The sequence below is a fragment of the Narcine bancroftii genome, chromosome 4, assembly GCF_036971445.1.
Source record: "Narcine bancroftii isolate sNarBan1 chromosome 4, sNarBan1.hap1, whole genome shotgun sequence".
Classification (NCBI taxonomy): Eukaryota; Metazoa; Chordata; class Chondrichthyes; order Torpediniformes; family Narcinidae; genus Narcine; species Narcine bancroftii.
The window spans coordinates 260,845,014-260,870,112 of NC_091472.1; the positions used below are offsets into that span (position 1 = coordinate 260,845,014).

The 25,099-nt window shown below is 40.2% G+C and overlaps 1 long non-coding RNA gene and 1 pseudogene across 2 annotated transcripts in view; both read left to right on the forward strand.

The window, feature by feature from the left end:
- The window catches only part of LOC138761904 (uncharacterized), a 134,979-nt gene extending 129,272 nt beyond the window's left edge, over positions 1-5,707 (forward strand). The window contains exons 3-4 of one of the 2 annotated variants that reach the window (XR_011356597.1): positions 4,038-4,154; positions 5,573-5,707. This is a non-coding gene — a long non-coding RNA (uncharacterized lncRNA). Of the gene's footprint in view, positions 1-4,037; positions 4,222-5,572 lie in introns of those variants that run through there. The other variant, XR_011356595.1, reaches the window with a different exon arrangement.
- A 10,999-nt stretch (positions 5,708-16,706) lies between these two features.
- Positions 16,707-16,854, forward strand: LOC138762494 (U1 spliceosomal RNA; annotated as a pseudogene).
- The last annotated feature ends 8,245 nt before the right edge of the window (positions 16,855-25,099 follow it).

The window sequence follows — 25,099 nt, forward strand, 5'->3', positions numbered from 1 at the left end:
AATCATTTCCTTGAGCTGCTTCAACCAACTTCCAATGACATCACTTGTTAGATGTCATTTCTAGTTTCTGACCAACCAGACACATTGCATGGGGGGGGAATGTAGTTCCTATTTACCTGCATTATAACACATCTTTCCCCTTAAAAAAAACCATAAACCCAATATTATGTCTACATAACAAGAGTATCTACATTCTGTGGGCAGTCTCTTTCCACCAGGTGCATCTGATGACTTTTGGCTTCATGAAGTTGTTCAAATTCTTTCACGCCATCTGCAAGATTCAGCCGAAGCTCAGAAATCCATGAAGAGGTTTTTTTTTCCTGCTCTTCCTTTTCCTGTTTATCAGCAAGTTCATACACAGTCCCAGTTGATATTGCTGTTGCATTTCCTCAACATTACGATAGGTCACCAGATGCTGAGAAATCACTACAGAAGAACTGCTTATGTCAGCAGAACTAACTTCAGCTTCATGTAAAATATTATTTCTTTGTGCATATTCCAATTCACCCTATTCAGCTGTGAAATATCTGACATTTGCATTTTGTATCTCTGATACTCCCTGTTGAGTAATGAAGCATGCTTATTCGCCTCATCAGTGCATTTTTGTAAACGGCAAATTTCCTTCATGACATCTTCCAATTTAGCTGAGATATTTGCCATATTCATATTCACAGATTTTTTGCACGCATTCATATTCTTCTTGCTAGCACTTCAGAATCAGGGCTTTCATCTAAACTTCTTTCACAATCTCTTCACTCTCTTATTTTCATGTTTTGCCAATAACAATTGATCTTGGGCTTCAACATATCCATTATACAGCTCTGTAAGTTTCATTGCAGTCTTCACAATCTTGGCCACAGCTGCTGCAATGGGCGACACATCTGCCAATTCTTCTTCTGGTAGTGTAGTTGAAAGAAGATCGTTTGCATTTTCTAATTCCTTATCGTGAAGAGACTTCAAGGTGTTTTTTTTTAGTTCAGATTCTTGTCTCGATTATCCACTAATGCAACCATTCTTTCTTTTAGATGTAGCTGAAGTCACTCATAAGACTCTCAACGATCTGTCCACTGTGCCTGATGGTCGTTTATTGTGTTCTTTGTTCATTTTTTCTCTCTGACAGGTTCTTTGCAGTTCCTGATTCTTTGCTTCAAGCTGAGTCTCTAAATATCCCATTCTTCTAGGTTGCCACGATGCTCTTTCAGCCTTTATTAGAGCTGCAAATGGCTAGGCAAGTTCAGCTTCTACTTCTGGTCACATTTCTGCAGTTTCTGTTCAACGAGTTCCAGACATTCCTCTAACTGTCTATTTTAGTCTTCTAGCTGGTGTAAGAAGCCATCCTTACCTTCCAACTCATTTTCCAGTTTGACATTCATGTCATGTAATGCTGGAGAAGCTCAGCAGATCAAATAGTGTCCTTTACGTAGCAAACATAATTGACATTTCAGGCTTGAGCCTTTCATCAAAGAATGAGAACATTCTGGCAGGCATCCAAATAAAAGAGTATGGGGTGGGGAAGGGGGTGGTTAAGACAGGAGATCATAAGTGGAGAAAGGAGGTAGGGGACAGTAGAGATAGAGGAGGTGGGGGGATGGCTAGGTGAGTCAAGGAACTGGAAAGACAGGAAGGGAGAAGAGGAAAGGAGGGGAAGCAGGTTTGTTGGAAAGCAGCAAAGTCAATGCCATCTGGCTGGAGAGTGCTCAGATGGTAAATGAGGTGTTCCTCCAATTTGCGGGTGGTCTGGGTGGGATAGTACATAAGGCCATGGATAAATATGTGAGTATGGAGTATGACTTGGAATTGAAATGATTGGCTACTGGGAGGTCACTGTTGTTGCAAAGAGAGCAGAGGTACTCAGCAAAGTGATCTTCCAATCTGTGACCAGTCTCTCTGATGCAGAGAATGCCACAAAGAGAGCACTGGATGCAGTAAATTAGTTCTCTTCACTTGAAAGGCCTGTTTTAGGCCATGGACGATGGTGAGGGAGGAATTGTGGGCACATGTGTTGCATCTCCTGCGGGCACAGGGGAAGGTGCTGAGGGTGAGATGGGTGGGGATTGATGAGTACATGAGGGAATCACGGAGGGAGCACTCCTTGCTAAATGCCAAGAGGGGAGGAGAAGGAAATTATGTCTGGTAGTGGGATCCTGTAGTAAGTGCCAGAAATTCCGGTGAATGTGGAGGGTAGTGGGGTGGTATGTGAAGATGAGGGAGATTTTCTGTTTGCTGTGTCTGGGGGCAGAAGGGGCCAGGGCAGATGAGCGGGAAATGGAGGAGATGCAGGTGAGGGCTGAGTTGATAGTGATGGGGTGGAAGCCACATTTTTGGAAGAAGGCAGATATTTCAGAAGCACTGGACTGGAAGACCTCATCTTAGGAACAGATGCAGAGGAGATGGAGAAATTGAGAGAAGGGGAAGGAATTGAGGGAAGGGGATTCAACCATGGTTTCTACAGGTTTTTGTGATTAACTATATCAGGTAATGAGGTTGATGCTCTCTGTACATGAAGGATTTGCTTCTGAAATGTAGCTATCCTTCCGTCCATGAGTGTTGTGTACATATTTGATCTGTGAAGCCATTATGAAAACTCTTTCACCAGGTCAAGCTCTTCATATGCACACTTCATATTGGCTGTACTCTCCTTTCTACAATAAGTAGCTGTGACATTGAGCCATCAATGTCAAAATGATGTGACATGAGGTGCCGCCCTTTGTGTTTAAAGGTCACAATATATCCCTTTGTTCCTGGAACATTCTCCCTATTGTGGACTTTCACTTTTTATTTCACAGGATAAATCTTGCTCTTTACAGTGAAGGTCTTGTAATCAGCTGGGCTCTGGTGTCGAGCGTAAATGGAATAACTGTGTCATTCACAGTCACTGGAATGATCCATTCTGCTTTGCCAGCAAAAGTCTGTAGGGAATCCACAAAGGATTCCTCCATTTCTTCATCCACTGTGTACACCTTTCTCTTGGTAGTCCCTGATTTGCATCACTTTGTAAAATGATTCATCCCACTTTTATAGCAGGACTTTTCCATAGGCAGGACACATCTTTGGAATATGTCTACATGAACACCTACTGCATTTGATGTTTGAGCTTACCATTTTGCTTTGATAGTGCTTTGGGAACCTCCTGGTGCTCTGCTTCTCTGTTTTCACTGCATGCACTGTTGTGTCTATCCGATGCAGCTCCTTAACTTGTGCTCGTGTGGTCTCTCTTCCCCGACACATATTCACAGCTTTTTCCAGAGTCAATTTTTTTTCACACAACATTTTTTCTGTGAAGTCCATTATCTTGGATTCTGCAAACCTTTCTGCCTTTTTAATGAGTGAATTTTTCAAATCTCCAAATTCACAGTGTGTGAAACTCAGCTAAATATTGGTCAAAGCTAATGCCTTGTTTCTGTTCACAGGAGAAAAAAGACTTGAATCTCTCAAACGTGACATTTTACTTGGAACAAAATACACCTTAAATTTTGTCATCATAGTGTCCAACATAAAAGCTGTCTCATCAATTTGAAAACTGTTATATATATCCAAGGCATCTTCATCCATCACATGCAGAATCATAGACGCTTTCTGTTTTCCATCGGTCTCGCCCATTCCACCAGCTTTTAAATAAATGTTGAATCACTGTTTGAAGTGTATCCAAATATGAGCTAGATTGCTGGTAAACTGCATCAGTATAGAGGACTTAATTTAACAATGCTTACGAACTATTGTCTTCTCTTACTCACTCAGACAAATCTGACACCATGTTATGCTTGTTCTTTCAAGAACAAATTTACATGGGTTTAACACTTAACTGACTTCATTTTCCTTCAACCGACTTCCAACAACAACTCCCGTCATATGTCACTACCAGTTTCTGGCGAACTGTGTGCATTCCATGCTGGGAAATGTGATTATTTGCACGCATAATAACACATCTTCAGCTATCACCAGTCCTGAAAGGCCCAGTGCTCTTTCCCCTTGTAATGTTTTTTTTCTATTTAAAGTTTTTAATGTTACTAAAATCTTTATTTTGAATTGTATTCCAGGTGATCAAAGCAACTTTACTAGTCACAGTGGAATCACACTTTCCACTTTAATGAGATTCCAGGTGGGAAGGTTTCAGTGGAATTACACAGAAATATTCGGAATGTCAGTGAGAGAAGGTAAACACCTGAAAATTTTTCCATGACTACTCTCTGTTCAAACTAATCTGACTACATTTTGACATAAAATGCCATGTATAAATAAACATTCCTTCATGTCTAGTTTATTAAAAGTTAGTGATTAACATTTCTAATCAGAATAAAGCTCCAGGCATGAAGAATCTATTTTATGACAGTATTTGAACTATAACTCTTCACAATGGGACAGGTTGCCTGTGTTGTAGATGCTGAATGATAGGCCAATTCAATAATGTCTACCAGATTGTAGTAAAAATCTACATAATTGTAGTAAAAGCCCATTATATGTCCAAAGAAAATGTGTTAACCTCTCTATCCCTACATTTCCTTTTCTCTCTCGCCTCCCCCCTTCCTACTGCGCCCTTTCTTCCAGCTCTGCATTGACAGCGACAACCTTGCCCCGATCCATTCTCACCTTTCCTCTCCTGTCTTCCTATCCATGTCCAATAATTATCTTTTTCCTGTTGGCCTGTGCTTCTCCTCTGGCCTTTTCTTAATTCCTTCCTCAGTATTTTTATTGAGCACCCTCCCTCCTGCTTTTTGTTCCTTAATTGGTGAAGGGCTCAAGCCTGAAATGTTTGTTATATTTTTATCTTTAACTCCCATGGACTCTGCAAGACTGCTGAGTTCCTCCAACATTTTTGTGTTTTTATTATGAAAGTCTGTCCTTGCCTCTATTTGACCCCGCTCACCAATGTTCTCTGAAATGGGCTAAGATGCCGGTTAGTGATGGTTATAAATCTTGGTATTGTCAGTGATGGCTCAATGTTGAAAATCTAATGCATTATGGTTGGCTTGTGGACGGCATGGTTGGCATAACCATTAATGCAACACCTTTACAGCAACAGTGATCAGCCCCAGGGTTTGAATCTTGCACTGTCTGTAAAAAGTTTGTACATTCTCCCCAATGTCTCCTCTGGGGGCTCTGATTTCCTACCACCCTTCAAAAGATACTGGGGGGGGTGGGGTGGGGATGTAGGTTAATTGGGTGTAAATTGCGCAGCATGGGCTCGTGAGCTGAAATGGTTTGTTACCATGTTGTATGTATACATTTTTTTTAATTTAAAATTTAAAATAAATTTACCTTGTTTCTAGAAAACACATAGGCTGGACCTTGAGGAGTTATTTATCGGATTTTAAAAAATAGTATTAGGAACCTAAACAAATGACAAAACTATCTGCAGTTTAAAAATATAATGCCAGTCGAGACTTCTTTCATCCATAGTTTCTTCTAACACTGCCTGATACATAAAAGCAAAAGGACCAAAGTTATGAAGATTCACTGGAATTCATTAAATTCTACTGTTAAATCTAAAGTAACTATTCTTTTAAAAAAATGACTTAATGGTTATACTTTGTTATATCATTTTCAAGATAGGCATATTTTAAATATTTTGCAGGAAAATTCATTTTTGTGAAGCCTTTCTATTCTGGCACATTTTGAGGTGCCTTATACTTCAGTGGTTCTCAGCTTAATGCGTATCAAAAATAAAAATGGCAGAAAGAAAATGCTGAAGTCCCAAAACCAGCACTTGATGGACAACTGACAAGAGGCACCTCCACAGAACCCTCCAATAAGTCAAAGTATTGTGCATAAGAGTTGGGATGTTATGGTCAAGTTGTATAAGATATTGGTGAGGCCAAATTTGGAATGTTGTGTGTAGTTTTGGTCACCAAACTACAGGAAAGTTATCAATAAGATCGAAAGAGAGCAGAGAAGATTTACTGGGATGTTTCCCCGACTTCAGGAACTGATTTACAGGGAAAGGTTAAACAGGTTAGGACATCATTCCTGGAGCAGAGAAGAATGAGGGGAGATTTGATAGTTGTATACAAATATATGAGGAGGTAGGGGGGGTAGAGAATCCAAATGTAAGTAGACTTTTTCCATTGAGGGTAGGTGAGATACAAACCAGTGAACATGAGTTAAGAGCGAAAGGGGAAAAGTTTAGGGGGGATCATTAGTAGGAACTTATTCATAAAGAGAGTGGTGGGAGTGTGGAACAAGCAGTCAGCTGAAGTGGTGAATGCAGGCTCAATTTTAACATTTAAGAAGAATTTGGATCATAGCATGAATGGGAGAGGTATGAAGGACTATGGACTGGGTGCAGGTTAGTGGGACTAGGTAGAAAAATATTTCAGCATAGACTAGAAGGGCCAAAAGGCCTTTTTCTGTATTGTAATGTTCTATGGTTCCATGGTACTTACCATCACTCACAGGTTTGGAAAATCAGCACCCAGCGAAAATGACCAAGTGTTTACTTGTGCTCAACTGGCACATCGACCACATGTCTGACAGCAGAGTCTAGATGGGACAGTCTACTCTGAGCTTCACCATATCAAGAGATTACTGGGAGGAAAGAGAAAAGACTTCAAGGGATGGTCTCCAAACCTCAGAACATGGAACAGTACCATACAGGAAAAGGCCTCTCAGCTCACATGTCTGCACAAAACATCATGCCCATATTAGTAAAACACACAGAAATGCTGGAGGTACGTCCATAAGAAGTAAAAATACATTAGCAACATTTCAAGCCTGTGCCTTTCTTCAAAGCACAAGCAAAATATAGGAAGACATCTGAATAAAGACCTTGAAGAATGGCTCAGGCCCAAACGTCAATAATATATTTTTACTTCCTGTGGATGCTTGAGACCAGCTGATTCCTCCAGAATTGCTGTGTATTTTTATTACAATGACAGCATCTGCAGACTTTGGTATTTCACTCCACCATGCCCAAATTAAATGACAATATGGCTCTTTGTGCATTATTCATATCCCTTTGTTCCCTGCATATCCATTTGTCTATCTAGAAGCCTCTTAAATGGTGCTGACAAACCTTGTTAACCCAATCCAGGGCATCCACCACTCTCTTCTCCATCAAATATTTCTCCCCTCACTTAAACACAGTCCCCCAATATGAGACATTTTTACCTTGAGGGGAAAAAGATTACATCCACCCTGTCAATGCCACTTATAATTTTATACATTTCTTGTAAACATGTAGTATCTCTCTGGCTTATTGAAATATCTGGCCGCAAACAACAGAAAAGAATCCACGCAAGCACCGAGTCTCTCCAAAAGAAGCTCATGAGGCAAGATGCAAAACTCCTTCCAGCCCACGCACCCTTTCAAACTACCTGTCCAAGCTGCAGCAAAGCCTATAGATCTTGCATTGCATAGTGTAGGAGCAAAGAGAAATACCATGTGGAATTGGTGTTTGAAACAATGGGAAATTTATTAAAATTAATGCGCAGCAGCTGATCTGCTGAGCGTGGTTTTGATGCAGGTTTCCACTCTCAATGGACATTGCTACAGAAATGTGATTTACTTAGTTTTACTGTTTTGATGACAGAATGGAATTTACAAAAATCTAATTACTGGCAACATAAAGATTGATTACAAAATAGGATGCTTAATTATCCATAAGTTGAACTGAGTTCACAATGAGTCGAAGTTTCCCTTGCAATAATGGGTGCATGTTACAATTGTAACTTATTTAAAGTAAATCAATTTTCCTCTTACAGCAAAGGGCCCACGCTATAACATAATTAATGATGTTCCTGAAACTTGGGTGTCATTAGTGCTGTATTCCATGGCCCTGCTCTTAGGCCTGTCTTCAGTTTGCGCTTTCCACATTAGTTCAAGTTTATTATCATCTGATGGCACAAGTACAACCCAACTAAACAATGTCCTCCAGTCCTACAGACACACAATTAGATATAACACACATTCAGACATGCAATACATATGCAGGACAAATGTACCTAAATAAATGTAAATAAATAAATCTACTTTAGTAAACAATAAAGTCTTAAATGGTTAGTATGAGCAGTTACGTTAGTCATTCAGCATTTCACTGCCTATAGGAAGAAGCTGTTTCTCAGCCTGGTGGTGATACTCTCATACTCCTGTATCTCTCTCCTGACCAGAGTAGCTGAAAGATGCTGTGCACAGGGTGTTAGGGATCTATATTATTTTACTCACTTAGCCCTCACTATTTCTCTCCCTACAGCACATGGGATGTGTTGTAACCCACCTTGGTAGCAAGTTATTCACAACCCAAAAGAACTTCATTAATCAACCTCTGCCAAATAAATGTATCTGAGGGATTGACAGATGGTTGGTATCATTTTTGAGAATCTGCAATCAATGACTCACGCCATTTAAAAATGTGCAATTTTGTTCAGCAATCAGAAACCACCGGGTGACAGTTGTAGACAGTCCCAGGTGTACCAGGAGAAAATGGAGAAGGATTCATCTGGTTGAAAGTAACCTTAGTAGTTTTCTAACTTTATTATGTTCCACTCTAACTCCCAGAAGTGACAGCCATATGCTTTACATTTATGATTGCATAATTGCTATGACCTTGTTATTTACTCAAGACAAAATTTCCTGTTGTTGGGATCAGATGCTTTTGTCCCAGATGTTATACCCAATTTATATAAATTCAGCCAACTCTGCAATTGAATTATATCCATGCATTTCAAGATGTAATTGCCACACTCATCATTCAATATCCTTATAATTAGGTAGACCTCTGAAAGAAAACATTTTGTGAATCCATATAGGAAAGACACGGTGAGTTAGAATTTTGACATTAAATCAGTGAACGTATCTCGGAAATACATTCGCTGCCAAATGCTTCCAGACTTAAATAGATGCAAGTTGTACAGTAAGATTAAACAATTACATAAACCAACAATATAATATTGAGTTAAGCAATCTCCAATATACAAATGTGCTGGAAAAAATCAGCAGGTCACAAAGCATCCATTGGAAGTAAAGGGTAACTCTCATTTCAAAACGTTGGTTACCCTTTACTTCATATCAATACTGTGTGACCTGCTAAGTTTTTCCTGCACATTAGCATATTACTTAAATTACTTTTTATAGAAACCAACAAACATTGTAAAGCAAAATTACAATGGCATCAAGGTTAGCATAGCAAGGCCGGCTCAGTTAGTGTAGCGGTTAGTGCAAAGCTGTTACAGCGTCAGCTAGCCAGGTTTTTATGTTCTCCTCATGCCTGCGTTGGTTTACTCTGGAAGCTCTGGTTTCCTCCCACCTTTCAAAACATACTGGGGTTATTGGTGAATTGGGTGTAATTAGACGATGCAAGCTTGAGGTCTTGTAACCATGCTGTATATTTAAATTTAAAATGTAAAATATTTTTACTTATGGAAGATGAGATTAAGCAGAACTTGTGACAAATAATGAGTTACCCCAAGTCACACTGATATGCATAAAAACTTTTCATTAACATGTTATATGTTCTCTGACATTGCTATACAACATTCACAAGGATATTAGCGATTAGTGAGACATGGTTGCAGGAGGGATGTGATTGGCAACTGAATATCCCTGGGTTTCGTTGTTTTAGGTGTGATAGAGTCGGAGGGGCAAGAGGAGGTGGGGTTGCATTGCTTGTCAGGGAAAATATTACAGCGGTGCCTAGGAAGGATAGATTAGAGGGCACATCCACGGAGGCTATTTGGGTGGAACTGAGGAGTAGGAAAGGAGAGGTTACACTTGTAGGGATGTATTATAGACCACCCGGAGGGGACCGAGACCTAGAGGAGCAAATCTGTAGGGAGATAGTAGATATTTGTGATAAGCACAGGGTTGTAATTATGGGAGATTTTAATTTTCCACATATAGATTGGGAAACACATTCTGTGAAAGGAATGGATGGGTTAGAGTTTGTGAAATGTGTGCAAGATAGTTTTTTACAACAATATGTAGAGGTGCCGACCAGAGAAGGAGCAGTGTTAGATCTACTGTTGGCAAATGGGATGGGTCAAGTGACGGAGGTTAGTGTTGGCGAGCACTTCGGGTCCAGTGATCATAATGCCATCAGCTTCAATGTCATTATGGAAAGAGAGAAATCAGGGCCAAGGATTGAGGTTTTTGATTGGGGAAAAGCTAGATTTGAGGAGATGCGAAAGGACTTGCAGGGTGTGCATTGGGACAATTTGTTTTATGGGCAGGATGTAGTAGAGAGATGGAAGTCTTTTAAAGATCAGATTTTGAGAGTGCAAAAGCTTTATGTTCCTGTTAGGTTAAAAGGAGGGGCAAAAGGTTTGAGAGAGCCGTGGTTTTCAAGGAATATTGGAAACTTGGTTCGAAGAAAAAGGGAGGCGTACATTAGATATAAGAAGCATGGAGTTAAGGAGATGTTTGAAAGATACATTGAATGTAAGAGGAATCTTAAGAGAGGAATTAGGAAAGCTAAAAGAAGGTACGAGAAAACTATGGCAAGCAGGGTGAAAACTAATCCAAAAGAGTTCTACAAATATGTTAATGGTAAGAGGAAAGCTAGAGACAAAATTGGTCCCTTAGAAAATCAGAGTGGAAAACTGTGTGGAACCTAGAGAAATGGGGGAGATATTGAACAGTTTCTTTTCTTCGGTATTCACTAAGGAGAAGGATATTGGGAGATGTGGGATAAAAAAAGCAAATTGGGTAAATATGGGGAATATAGAGATTACAAAAGGTGTAGTTTTAAGGCTTTTGAAGAACATAAAGGTGGATAAGTCTCCGGGACCAGACGGGATCTTCCCCAGGACATTGAGAGAAGTGAAGGAGGAAATAGCAGAGGCTCTGGCGGTAATTTTTCAAATGTCATTAGATATGGGGATAGTGCCGGAGGATTGGCGCATTGCGCATGTGGTTCCGTTATTTAAAAAGGGTTCAAGGAGGAAGCCTGGCAACTATCGGCCTGTAAGTTTGACGTCTGTGGTAAGTAAATTAATGGAGAAAATTCTTAGAGATAGTACTTATAAACATCTGGATAGACAGGGTCTGATCAGGAGCACTCAACATGGATTTGTGGGAGGAAGGTCATGTTTGACCAATCTGATTGAATTTTTTGAAGAGGTGACTAGGAATGTGGATGAGGGTAGCGCAGTGGATGTTGTCTATATGGACTTCAGTAAGGCCTTCGATAAGGTACCACATGGAAGGTTAGTTAGGAAGGTGCAGTCTTTAGGTATAAATTTTGAGATAGTCAAATGGATTGAACATTGGCTGAAAGGGAGAGGCCAGAGAGTGGTAGTGGATAATTGTCTGTCAGGTTGGAGGCCGGTGACCAGTGGTGTGCCTCAAGGATCTGTATTGGGCCCATTGTTGTTCGTTATATACATTAATGATCTAGATGATGGGGTGGTGAATTGGATTAGTAAATATGCAGACGATACTAAGATAGGTGGAATAGTGGATAATGAAGAAGGTTTTCAAGGATTGCAGAGGGATTTGGGCTGCTTAGAAAAGTGGGCTGAAAAATGGCAGATGGAATTTAATGCTGATAAGTGTGAGGTGCTTCATTTTGGTAAGAAGAATCAGAATAGGACATATGTGGTAAATGGGAGAGCATTGAGGAATACAGAAGAGCAGAAAGATTTAGGAGTGACGGTACATCGTTCCCTGAAGGTAGAAACTCACGTGAATAGGGTGGTGAAGAAGGCTTTTAGTATGCTGGCCTTTATCAATCATTGCATGGAATATAGGAGTTGGGAGGTGATGTTGAGATTGTATAAGACGTTGGTGCGGCCTAATTTGGAGTTCTGTGTGCAGTTCTGGACGCCTAATTATAGGAAGGATATAAACAGAGTGGAGAGAGTGCAGAGAAGGTTTACCAGAATGTTGCCTGGGTTTAAGCATCTGGAGTATGGGGAGAGATTGGACAGATTGGGTCTTTATTCTTTGGAGCGTAGAAGGTTGAGAGGGGATTTGATAGAAGTATTTAAGATTATGAAAGGGATAGACAGAATGGATGTGGATAGACTATTTCCGTTAAGAGGAGGAAGGTTTAAAACAAGAGGACATGAGTTAAGAATTAAGGGGCAGAGGTTTAGAGGTAACATGAGGGGGAACTTCTTTACTCAGAGAGTGGTAGCTGTGTGGAATGATCTTCCGGGAGAAATAGTGGCGGCGGAGTCAATTGTATTATTTAAGAAAAGGTTGGACAGGTATATGGATGAGAGGAAGATGGAGGGTTATGGGCATTGTGCAGGGAGGTGGGATTAGAAAGGGGTGTTTCGTTCGGTGCGGACTAGAAGGGCCTAATGGCCTGTTTCCGTGCTGTAATTGTTATGTTATGTATATGTTATGATATGGTTTTACATGATGGAATGATGTTGTATAACAAACCCTGCCTGAGAAAGATCTGAATGTATCATTAACAGCTGGCAAAGCAACAGTGTTAGCTTTCCCAGCTATCAAAAATCTCAAGGGCTTTGAATGCTTAAAGTCACTGATATTTAGTGATATTTAAAAAGCATTAGAATCAATTAAACAATTAAACCATTTGGTAAATTATTTATTTAAAAGTGAACAGAATAAATTAAAACCACTTTAAAATATTTTCAATAATTAAGAAGGTTAAAGTAAACAATTATTTTAAATCCATCAATGACCTACCTTTCTCAATTTCTCTTGTCCATTCATGTGTGAGAACCATTGACACATAAAAGACTACAGCACAGAAACAGGCCCTTCAACCCATCTAGTGTGTGTCAAATGATTATGCTGCCTAGACCCATTGACCTGCACCCACTCCTAGCCCTCTATTGCCCTCTGAGCCTATCCAAACGTTTCTTAAATGTCAAAATCAAGCCCACGTTCACCACTTCAGCCGCTTACTCATTCCACACTCTGCATGGTTCTCCTAAATGTTCTCCCTTAACATTTTGCTTTCATCCTTAACCCATATCCTTGAGCTCTTGCCTCACCTAACCTCAGTGAAAAAGCCATATTGCATTTACTCCATTGATCCCCATCATAATTTTATACACTTCTAACAAAATCTTCCCTCATTCTTCTACATTCCATGGAATAAAGTCCTGAACTATTTAACCTTACCGTGTAACTTAGTTGTTCAAGACCAGCAACATCCTTGTAAATCTACTCGGCACTCTTAAGTTTTATTGATATTCTTCCTTATGTTAAGGTGACCAAAACTGCATGCAATACACCAAATTTGGCCTCACCTATGTCTTATAAAATTTTACCGTTCCATCCTAACTCTTGTACTCAAGACTTTGATTTATGAAGGACAACATGATAAAAAACTCTCTTTATGATTGTATCCACCTGTGATGCCACATTCAAGATACAAATGAAGATTCAAGATTATTTTATTGGCTGTAATAAAACAGAAAATGTAAAAGCAATCACGTTCAACAGTTGAAGACAAAGGAGAAAGTGGTCATTGTCAGAATGGTCTGAGTCAGAGTAGTAAAGCTTTGGGTAAAACAGGCTTTGGAGACAACAGGTAAGAGGCAAGGAATAGTTGAAGTCAGAAAGGACAACCCTATTCGAGCAACAAAGAGGATTCAGCTGGTAGGCTCAATTTTTAGATATCACATATTTTGTTCACCTAGTCATCGACAGTGGGAATGGCAGCCAAGGCAGGGGAATGCTCCTCTTGCTGTATCCCTGATGACTTCATCTGTGAGACGTTCATCAAGGTAAAGCTCCTGATGCCGAGTTAAGGAATTGGATATGGAGTTGGATAAATTCAAGATCATTTGGGAGGCAGAGGGGGTGATAGACAGGAGTTACAGGGACACTGTCACACCTTGGAGGCAGGTATATGGTAGATAGGTGACAGTCAGGAGAGGAAAATGGAGTACAGGGACCCCTGTGGCCATCCCCTTCAATTACAAGTATACCATTTTGGATAGTGTGAGGGGGGTGAATCTATCAGGGACAAGCCATGGTGATCAGGTCTCTGGCATCGTCACATGCAAGAATGTTCCCGCCTGCTATTGGTTGATGTTAGCCAATCAAACAAATGGTGGGAACTCCAACTGTATAAAAGACCCTTTCCAGCTTCAATAAATCTCAGAGCTTAACCTCCCACACTGCGAGTGTGTGTATTTCTTTATAGCAATCAGTCTGGTTGCTATGAGGTCCGGAGAACTGTGTTTAGTCAGGTTGTACTTGTGCAATCACATGACAATAAATTTGATGCCACGTGACTTGAGATGACCCAGTTACACCACTCTGTTCAGTGACAAAGGTGCTGTGAAAGAGGAGTGAAGTTCATCAATGAGTTTCTACCAAGAAGGTATGTCTGGATATCATTACATTTCAGGTTTTTTTTTGTTTAACAATTCATTCAGTTCATGAATAAAATTCATTTAAACTTACATAACCTTAATTTAAATAATCTTAATAAATGTAGAATTAAAATTACTCAGTTGCACAAAGGATCAGCTATTTAACTGTTTTGCTATTTAATCAGTTACAGGTGTCTACAGTACTTGGCTGGGAGACCAGCTAGAAAAGAAAATACAAGACATAAAAGTGTTGGAGAAACTCAGCAGGTCATGCATAGCATAACCTACATTTTGGGCCTGATCACTTTATCAGGAAAAATATTTAGAGACCTGAATAAAAAAAAGGTGGAGTGAGGGGAGAGGAGGAGAAGAGAGGAAGAGAAAGAGGGAGAAGGATAACAGCTAAGAGGTAATAGCTGGATAGGGGTGGGATTTTAGAAGTGAGAGAAGCTGAGAAGTGATGGGCAGAGGGCAGAGGTCTAGGAAGGATATCTCTTCGATAAAAGAAGGAAGGAAAGCAGTGGTGACTTGGAGAAAAGGAGATAGGGATAGGAAAGAGAGAGAGGGACAAGGATACGTGTTAACAGAAACTAGAGGTCAATATTTATAACGTTTGGTTGGAGACAGCCAAGATGGAATTTGCAAGTGGCCTTGATTTGGCAGTGCATGAATCCAAAGACATGTCAGTTGTGTGTTTAGCAATGGTATGTGAAATTGAAATAGTTGGTTGCTGTTGCAGTGGACAGAGCAAAGGTGCTCAATGAACCAATCTACTGAGAGTGAAACCTGAAAGTCTGCAGATGCTGTGTAAAAACACAGAGATGCTAGAGGAACTCAGCAGGTCTGTCGTGTCCATAGGAGTTAAAGATATATTATTGTTGTTTTGGACATGAGCCCTTCTTCAAGGCATGGGAAGAAGGAGGCAGTGCCTGAATTAAAAAAAATAGCAGATCAAGTGTACAGACTAACAAACATAAGGTTATAATTGGATATGGAGAAGAGGCCAAGAGGGAAGAAAGGTGAGAATTGAGTGGGGTGGGGGGGGGGTTGGTTATGTGAATGCAAATCTGAAGTAAAGGAGACAGAGAGGAAAGGGAAGAGGGGGGTGGGGGGAAACAGAGCTACAGGAAAGGAGACATGTGGGGTGGGTGATGGTGAGAGTTTGTCTTAAACCAAAGAAGTCAATGTTCATGCCATAGATTTGGAGGGTCCCCAGATAAAGGATGAAGTGCTCATCCTCCAATTTGCAGGTAGTCTCAGTCTGGTAGTGCATGAGCCATGGACAGACATTTCAGCAAGGGAACGGAGCAGGGAATTGAAATGGGTGGCCACTGAGAGATCCAGACAAATGCAGCAGACTGTGAGATTGCTTCATTGAGCACCTTGACTCTGTCCATCTAAATACACCCAATTAAACTTCTAACATGGTATGTCTGAAACGTGGGTGAAAAATGAAGCCCTTGGAAGAAACCCATGCAGACATGTTGAGAACATATAATCTGCTGACGGACAGCACAGGATTCAAACCTGGGTTGCCAGCGGTGTAATAGCATTGCACTAACTACCGCACAATAAATGTTCATGTCTAATGAAGGGCTCAGTCAGAAACATTGGTTACCTGTCACTACCACCTACTGCTGATCTGCTGAGTTTCTCCAGCATTTTTGTGGGGTTCACTTGACCTCCAGCATCTGCAGATTTTCTTGTTTAACTAGAAAAAGATGGAGTAAGTTTATCCCCAGGAGTCTCCAAGATTTTCCTCCCTACCTTAACGACAGAATAAGTGAATCACAAGAATGGATATAATGACCACTTCCTTGTCATAATGGATGTTCGTCAACCCACAGAATCCATCAAGAGAATTTTTTTAAACTATTTTCCTGTATCTGTAGCCTCTTGTGTTTCTTGAGCCACAATCACAGCTGCTTGTGTTCAATGAAAATAAAAAAAAGAATGAATATATATATAAATCTTAAATATAATGCAACATATTGCTTACCATTATGAATTGCAAAAATGTTTCAAATGGGAATTGTGTTCAAATCAGTAGAACGGAAAATGTAGAAGTAAGTACAGATAATTCTATGCGGATATTCTCGCAATCTGTCTGGATATCTCTTGGTTGTAAAATATCCTATATTGCATGGTTTATCATGATATATGACATCAGAAACCTTGGAAAACATCTACAGATGTCTAGTGCAAAAGTTCCTGACCAGCTCTATCACAGTCTGGTATGGGCGCACTAATACCTCTGAGCAGAAATTCCTGCAAAAGGTAGTGGACACATCCCAGTACATCACAGGCAAAGCTCTCCCCACCATCGAGAAAATCAAGGATCCACACCACCAAGGACATGCTCTGTTCTTGCTGCTACCATCAGTAAAGAGGTATAGGTGCCACAAGACTCATACCACCAATTTCAGAAACAGTTGCTACCCCTCCACCTTCAGACTCCTAAACAATAGACTCATACTTAACTGGCAGGGGAGAATCGGTGGTCATGATGGCCGACATCCCAGGATGAGGCTGTCCCATTGCACTTTGGGTGTCCTGACACCTGCGATGTCCCCAAATGCGGTATAATCGACTGCAAAATTTGTGGTAGTGGGGTACTGCGATTTAGTAAAAAAAATGAAAAAAAAACAATAGACTCAATTAGAAGCTCATTTAATGACTCTTACTTTGCACTTTATTTAGAAGTGAATTTTTTTTCTGTATTTGAACAATCAGTTTGTTTACATTTAATTATTTCTTTACATTTTTCTCTTTTGTATACATACTTTATCTATTTCTTGAGTACAGGGTTTGCATTATTAATTAGTAGCAATTCTCAGGAAAAAAAGAATGTCAGGGTTTTATGTGATGTCATGTGTATTCTCTGTCAATAAATTTGAACTTGGAACTTTGAACTTAGTTCAATATTTTAACTAATACTGGTGAAGCTGACAGGTAATCTGAGTGTTTGTCTTTATGGCCACCAACTCATCCTGGCCACCACATTGCCAATGTTGGCCCATATCACTCAAAATCACAATTTATTGTCTTGGCAGATGCAAACATTTCTTGAAATTAATTTAAAATAAATAAATAAATAAATGGGCAGCACGCTAGGCATAGTGGCTAGCACAATGCCATTACAGTGCCAGCAATCAGGACCGGTGTACGAATCCTGCACTGTCTCTAATGTGTCTGTGTGGGATTTCCCTTGGGGCTCTGGTTTCCTCCCACCCATCAAAATGTACTGGGGGGTTGTAGGTTAATTGGATGTAATTGGGCAGCATGGCCTCATGGGCTGAAATGGCCTGTTGCTGTGCTGTGTCTAAATTTTAAATTTAAAAAATATTTAAATAAATTAGTGCAAAAGAAGAGAAAAAGTGTGGTTGTGTCAATGGTTCATAATCCATTCAGAAATCTGATGGCAGAGGGGAAGAAGCTTTTTTTTTAACCAGTGGGTTTTTGTCTTCAGTGTCTTGTACCTCGTTCTATATTATAGCAGTTAAAAGAGAGTATTTCCAGGGTGGTGAAGTTCCTTGATAGTGGCTGCTTTCTTGAGACGCTGCCTCTTATAGATCTCCAAAGTGAAGTGGAGACTAATGCCCATGATGGCATTGGACGGGTTCACAACTCTCTGTAGCCTTTTCCCGTCTTGTGCTTTGGCCCCTCCATACCAAGCAGGAATGCATCTAGTCAGAATACTCTCCAGAATACACCTGTAGAAATTTGCAAGAGTCTTTGGTGACATACCAAATCTCCTCAAACTTATTGTGAAGTATTGCTGCTGACGAACCTTCTTGATGATTGCATCAACATCAAGGCCCCAGGATGCAATACTGTACATCTTCTGAGATGTTAAAATCCAGGAATTTGAAGTCTTTTACTCTCTCCACTGCTGACCCATCGATAAAGACTGGTTCATGTTGTCCTGCTTTCTCCTTCATGAAGTTCACAATCAGTTCCTTAGTTATGCTAACGTTGAATGTAAGGTTGTTGTTGTAACACCGCTCAACTCGCTGATCTATTTCACTCCTCTATATTTCCTCATTGCTAGCTGTGATTCTGCCAATGACCGTGTGGTCATCAGCAAATTTGTAGATAGCATTTGAATTGTGCCTAGCTACACAGTCTTGGGCATAGAGTGAGTGGAGCAGTGGGCTAAGCACACATCCTTGAAGTGTGCCTGTGTTGATTGTCACTGAGGATGAGATTTTGTTTTCAATTCATATTCAGTTGGAGACAAAGGTGCAGAGGCCCAGGGTTTGAAGCTTGCTGACCACTACTCTTGACTTTTCCTAAGTATTTTATACTTCTGTTCTATAATCTTATTTTTCTGCTTATTTCTCTCTCTTTTTCTCTCACATTTCCATTAACTATTCTCTGATCACCCATTGGCAAAAGAAAAGCTTATTTATAGCAGTAAATTAGACTATCAACCAGCTTATCTTTGTCATGTGGGAGGAAACCAAAGAACCCATGTAGAAAGACTTGCAAGCTATGCATTTGTGAAATATTGCTTGACAACAGGCACTCTGAATATGTCTCTGAGTCATTAAGGGAAATTTAAAAAAAAAACTAGTGTTTGCAGTCTGAAAGGTTGCAGGATCAACTCACTGCAAATGATTTTCTAATTAAAGAGGTTTGGCAAGATGAAAACTGGTCCATCATGGACAACTACCCAAACGATTCATTACATAATCCAGAATTCTATTTAGATGGAACTCCTTGATGGATTTCAAGGGGAGATGACTTAAGTCAAAACTTCCTTCAGTTCCACTTCTTGGATGCTTCAGCTTATGGCTTCCTTTTTTCACTATCTGCATAATCATGCGTGGCCCAGATGAAATCATTATATCTAATTCCTCCCATTCCACTTCACAGGACTTTATTATGATTCCAAACAGAATGTTTAGTTCCCGTCAGTTTTAAATTGTATTGTGAGAATCTAAGCATTTATTACATACCATTAACTGTGAATTGTGGGCTACATTGCCCCTGAAGCCATTGGTCTTTTCACAATTATTGATGCCCATGCCTTATGAACCATTTCAATTTAAAATCCTAATTTTGTGGAAGCATGTAAAGCTTAATGTGATTTGCCATTAAACACAACATCAACATGACAGCAGACTTTGGTGCACTTGCATCTGTTCCTTCACTTATCCAAAAAGGTTCAGACTCTTGAACTTCCCTAGACTTCCTGACCCCTAACCATAAATTAAGTTTAAAGTTTCAGTTTATTTGTCACATTTTACCTAATAACTGTGAGAAAGGTTCCTCTGTGAGTTATCCTGCTGGTTAGAACATGGAATATAGATCATTAAAACAGAGAACAGGCCTGTCAGTCCATGATGTTGTGTCGACCTAATTAAATCTATTCCGCAACTATCTAATTTTCCCCAAACTCACAACGCTCTATTTTTGTTTCATCAATGGGTTTGTCTAAGAGTCTCTTAAATGCCCCTATGGTTCCAGCCTCCATGCCAGGAATCCACTACTTTCTGTGTATAAAAAAAAACTGACTCCCCTAAATCTTCCTCCCTTGACTTTGTACAGATGTGCTCTGGGGCTTGCTACTTCCACCTTGGGAAAAAGATGCTGGCTGTCTTCCTTATATATGCCTCTTATAATCTTGTAGACCTTTATTAAGTTACCTCCCATCCTTCTTCACACCAAAGAGGAAAACCCTGGATTTGCTAACCTTGCCTCATAACACATATTTTCCAATCTTGGCAACATCCTGGTAAATCTCCTCTGCACCCTCTCCATTGCTTCCACATCCTTCCTGTAATGAGGTGACCAGAACTGAACACAATATTCTAAGTGTGGTTTCACCAAAGATTTATAGAGCTGCAAATTGACCTCACCACTCCTGAAAATCCTCTGACCATTGAAGCCCAACATACTATTGGCCTTAACTATCCTGTTAACCAACACAAGAATTTTGAAAGATCTATGGATTTGGACTCCAAGGTCCCTCTGTTCTTCCACACTGGTAAATATCTGACCATTAACCATATGCTCTGTCTTCAAGTTTGATCTTCCAAAATACATCACTTCACACTTAACCAGATTGCATTTCATCTGCCACTTTACTGTCCAAAGCTGCATCCTATGCAACCTTCAATATTATCCACGATTCCTCCAAATTCTGTATAACCTACAGACTTATTAACTCGCCCTCTACATCTTTGTTCAGCTGATTTATAAATATCACAAATGATCCTTACAGAATGCCACTAGTCACCAGCCAGAAAACTTTCCATCCACTACTACTCTGTTTTCTGCAGGCAAACCAATTCTGAACCTTTCTACAGCTGTGTAAAGAGCACAATTCACAGAGAATAGGATTGCAATGAAGAGGAAAATCAATTGGCAGCAAGCAAGGGCAACACAATAGCATTGCTGAGGGCTTCATTCAGAAGCCTGATAACTGCAGAGCAGAAACCATCTTTAAACTTGTTGGTGGAAACCTTTGCACTCATACGCATTCTCCCTGATGGAAGGAGCGAGAAGAGACTGTTTGGGGTCCTTCAGTATTTTGACTAGGCAATGGGAAATGTGGAGGAAGTCCACAGAGGAGAGGGAAGTTTGCATTGCTTTGAATTACGGGTTCTTCTGGTCTTGAGCAGAGCAGTCCCCATACCACATTGTTATGCATCCAACAAGTATGCATTTTATGGTGCACTTGTGGAAGTTGTTGAAGAACAAAGTCAACCTTCCTTAGTCTTCTAAGTGCCTACTCCTACCCTCCAAAAGACCTGTCTGCGCTATTGAAATGTTACTTTTGCTGCATTAACTGCAACTGTGAATATTTATTTACCAATCCTTTTATATTTATTGCCTTTTTTGTTGTCTCATGACATATTGCAATAATTGAATTCATACTATTGTCGTTCCACTTTCTTTCTTACCTCTGTGGCCTGCAGCAAGTAGATATTTGGTGCATCTGCTTATTGTACTGATATATATATATGACAATAAACTCTCATAATAATTACATTTCAATGTTCTTTTATTATATTTGTATTCTTTCTGATTCTGGAGTAAATATGGTGAACCCACACATACAACTGTTGAATGGGACAGGTTGTGCTAAAATCCCATGGTTTGTCAACAACAATGAATTAAATACGACAGTAGAAAGATGCCCTCCACAAACAATTCTGACAATATGATTTATCATTTTGTTCTAATATAAAATGAAATATTCTCCTGTGTCTAAGGTTAAAATATTTTAATATCCGTTCTGTAGAATTGTCTTTGAGAAGTTGTTATTACTTATTCCTTTCAAAGGATATGAATATTGCAAGAAAAGTGAGCATTCATTGCCCATCCTTAACTTGGGAAGCTTGTTGTAATCCATATTCTTGAATCTTCTTGTGAAAATAATCCCACACTGCTATTAGGTAGGGAATTCCTGGATTCGGACCCAGGATTGATGAGGAGAAAACAACATATTTCCAATTGACTTATTTGGAGATGGTCAGACTGAGATAATCTTCCTGAACACTTTCAACCCAAGTCGCTTATGGTTATTCCAGTAGTGCATTTGGGAAGTACTGTAAATGCAGGCAAGGCATGTTAATGATGGTGTCTCATTGTCACCTCCTCAAGGACACTTAGCGATGAGAAAAATAAGGCCATACTTTCCAGTCACCTTGTATTCTGGCAACAAAAATGGTGGCACTGCCGGATCTGGTGCAGGAGAATGGGAGATGGAGAAACAGCACTGCTCCATATAACCATTTACGGAGTGGAAACAGGCCATGTTGGCCTTTCGAGTCCACACCAGTTCACTGATTTTGTGCGCCCTCTTCAGGCATTGGTCCCGGTAGATCTTCATTCAATAACGATGGGCGAATTCAATGCAGGTGGAATCAGTCATAGAAATGTTTGTGAAACGTGCAGTTCAATATTTTCTGACAATGGTCCACAATTTGTATCAGCAAAATTTAAAGAGTCTGCACTGTAAACCCGCCCTCTGGACATCATGATGCCCATGTCATGTCACCCTTCCATATATATAAAACGCTGTGACTCAGTGGCCATGTTAGTCTAATAGCTCCACAGGGTCTTACTGTGTAGCTCTCAGGCTGCTGGCTCTGTGCAGGCTTTAAACATCATATTAAAGGAGTCAAAATTGTTTTATTCTTAAAACCGTGCAATTACAAGGTCTGTGCCTAAAATACCAGAGCCTGTGCCAGGTCAATGGGTTGCATTCACTGGGACAGCAGTGGAATGGTGCAGCTGACCATATGCAGGGAGACCACACCCCATTGTGAAGCAGAAGCTTAAGAGATGACCCTGCAGGTCAGTGACCACGGCAGCAGACCAGCAAGTGGGGGGGGGGGGGGGGGGCTCAGCAGCTGAAGGACCCACGCAGGCTGCGGGATTCTGGAGACTGGTTCATGAGAACAAGGTAACAGAAACAAGATTTGGGAGGGCGCTGAGGGCAAGAAAGGGCACCAGGCAGTGAAGGCTTTCTAATCACATCGGAGATTTGGATCTGGAGTTCGGGTTGTTGATGATTTGATGTGGCTGCAGCTACAGAGACCGTGGGAGCTCTGAAGGTCAATCTACAGACACTCAGTGTCTCTGAAGGGACTCTCTTTTGCTTCTTTTTCTCCTATTGTTAGGGGTGCCAGGCAATGCTCATGGTGAGTGTCTTTGTTTGAATGACAGCAGGCATAAGTTGAACTATATAATGTACACCTGTATTACATTTTTAATGTATTATAACATAATAATAAAAATAATCTTTGAACCTTTGAAAAGGGAATAAACAAAGCATGCCCGCTGTGCATTTTGTAAAGAGGTGCACTTTGTTGTTCTATGCCCTTGCGATGGAACTTTTGGATGTTTTCAGTGGTGACAATAATATGTGCTATTTGAAACAAATGAGTATGGGATTATATTTTCATCCATTCATTTTTTCCATCTTCCATGTGCCTGCTGTTCACTGTTTTCCAGAAATATGCAAATATTTGCATGATTTGCATGTTTCACTTCCAATTCTATGATTATATTCAAATATTTTGTCAATTGAGAATTTTATATTTTATACTTCCTCAGAGCGTAGACTATTTTGTCCCTCTAGTCAATACCAGCTCAGGTGTCTGAACAAGCTTATTGATTTAATTCTCCAAATTATTGCCCACCAATCATTTTTCTTTCATGTATCCCACTAATGACTACTTCCTTGCCAATCCTACTTTTTATTAACAACAGCTTGGTATTCACCCCTATCACAGGCAAAGATATTCCCTCCATACGTGGAACATCTATGTGGAACATTGCCGTCGGAGAGCAGCAGCAATTATCAAGGATCCATACCAAACAGGACATGCCCTGTTCTTGCAACTGCCATAAAGAAGGGAATATAGATGCCACTGGACCTGTACCACTAGGTTCAAGAATAGTTATACCCCTCAACTATCAGACTCCTGGGAAAATAGACTCATTCAGAGACTTAATAAAAGACATATTTTGCTCATTATTTATTACTGTATATTTATTTGTGGCAAAGGCTGAAACATTAGGGTCATTTGAGATAGTCTTGGACAGGCACATAGATGAAAATAAAATAGATGGTTATGAGGTAGGAAGGGATTATTTTTGTTTAGTAGGAATGGATTGAGAGTCTGTGGCATTCAATAATCTGTGCTCTATTTATACATCTGCATTTGCACAGTCAGTTTGTTTACAGTTTATTCTTTCTTTGAGTACAGTTTACAGTTACCAGCAGTTAGAAATTCTGCCTGGCCCACAGAAAATTAATCTCAGGGTTTTATGTACTCTGACAATAAACTTGAACTATGAAGTTTGAACTCATACCAGCAAAACTAATAATCAAACTCACAATATGGGACTCTATTTATCCCTTTACAACTGGATCCTTGTCTTCCTCTTTGACAGATCCCAATTGGTGTGGATTGGCCCCCTCCACCTTGCTGACCATCAGGACAAGGACACCTCAAGGTTGGGTCCTAAGCCCCTGCTCTCGTCCCTTTGCACTCATGATTGCACAACCAAGTTCAGTACCAATTCAGTCTCTAAATTCAATGTGTTTTGTGGAATAATCAGATATGATGCGTCAGAATGGAGATCAAGAATCTGGTTATATGGTGCCAGAGCTACAATCTCACTTTCAAAATAAACAAGATCAAAGAGTTTATTGTGGAAAATGAAGTAGAGGGTCCATGCAACTATTTTCATTAATTGCATACTGGGAGTCCGCATGTTGGAGGACCTCCTGGAGTTAGATCATCAAGGAAATGGTGAAGAAGGAACTTCATTGCCTCTACTTTCGTAAAAGATTGATGGGCAGCATGGTTAGCGTTGCAGTTAGTGAAACGCTGTCACGGCACCAGTGACTTGGGTTCAAATCTGGCGCTATCTGTAAGGAGTTTGCACATTCTCCCCGTGTCTGCATCGGTTTCCTCCGGGTCCTCCAGTTTCCTCCCATCCTTCAACATGTAAAAGGGTTGGAGTTTAATTGGGTGGCATGGGCTTGTGGGCTGGAAGGGCCTGTTACTGTGCTGTAAGTCTAATTTTTTGAAATAATTTGATACATCATTGATGAATCGATCAAATTTCGACAGTTATGCTATGTATAGTATATTGACTGGATCCGTCATGACTTCATTTGATAATTTGAGTATGCAGATATGCAGAAGATTGCAGAAAGTGGAAAACCTGGCCAAATTCAATATGTGCAAAGACATCTAGGTGAGACACTGCCTCAAAAGGCAGCTAACATCCTAAAGGATCCCCATTACACAGGTCACAATCTCTTCCCATTGCCACCCTCAAGCAATAGTACAGGCCTGAGATAGAGTACCTCTAGGTTCATGAACACTTTATTT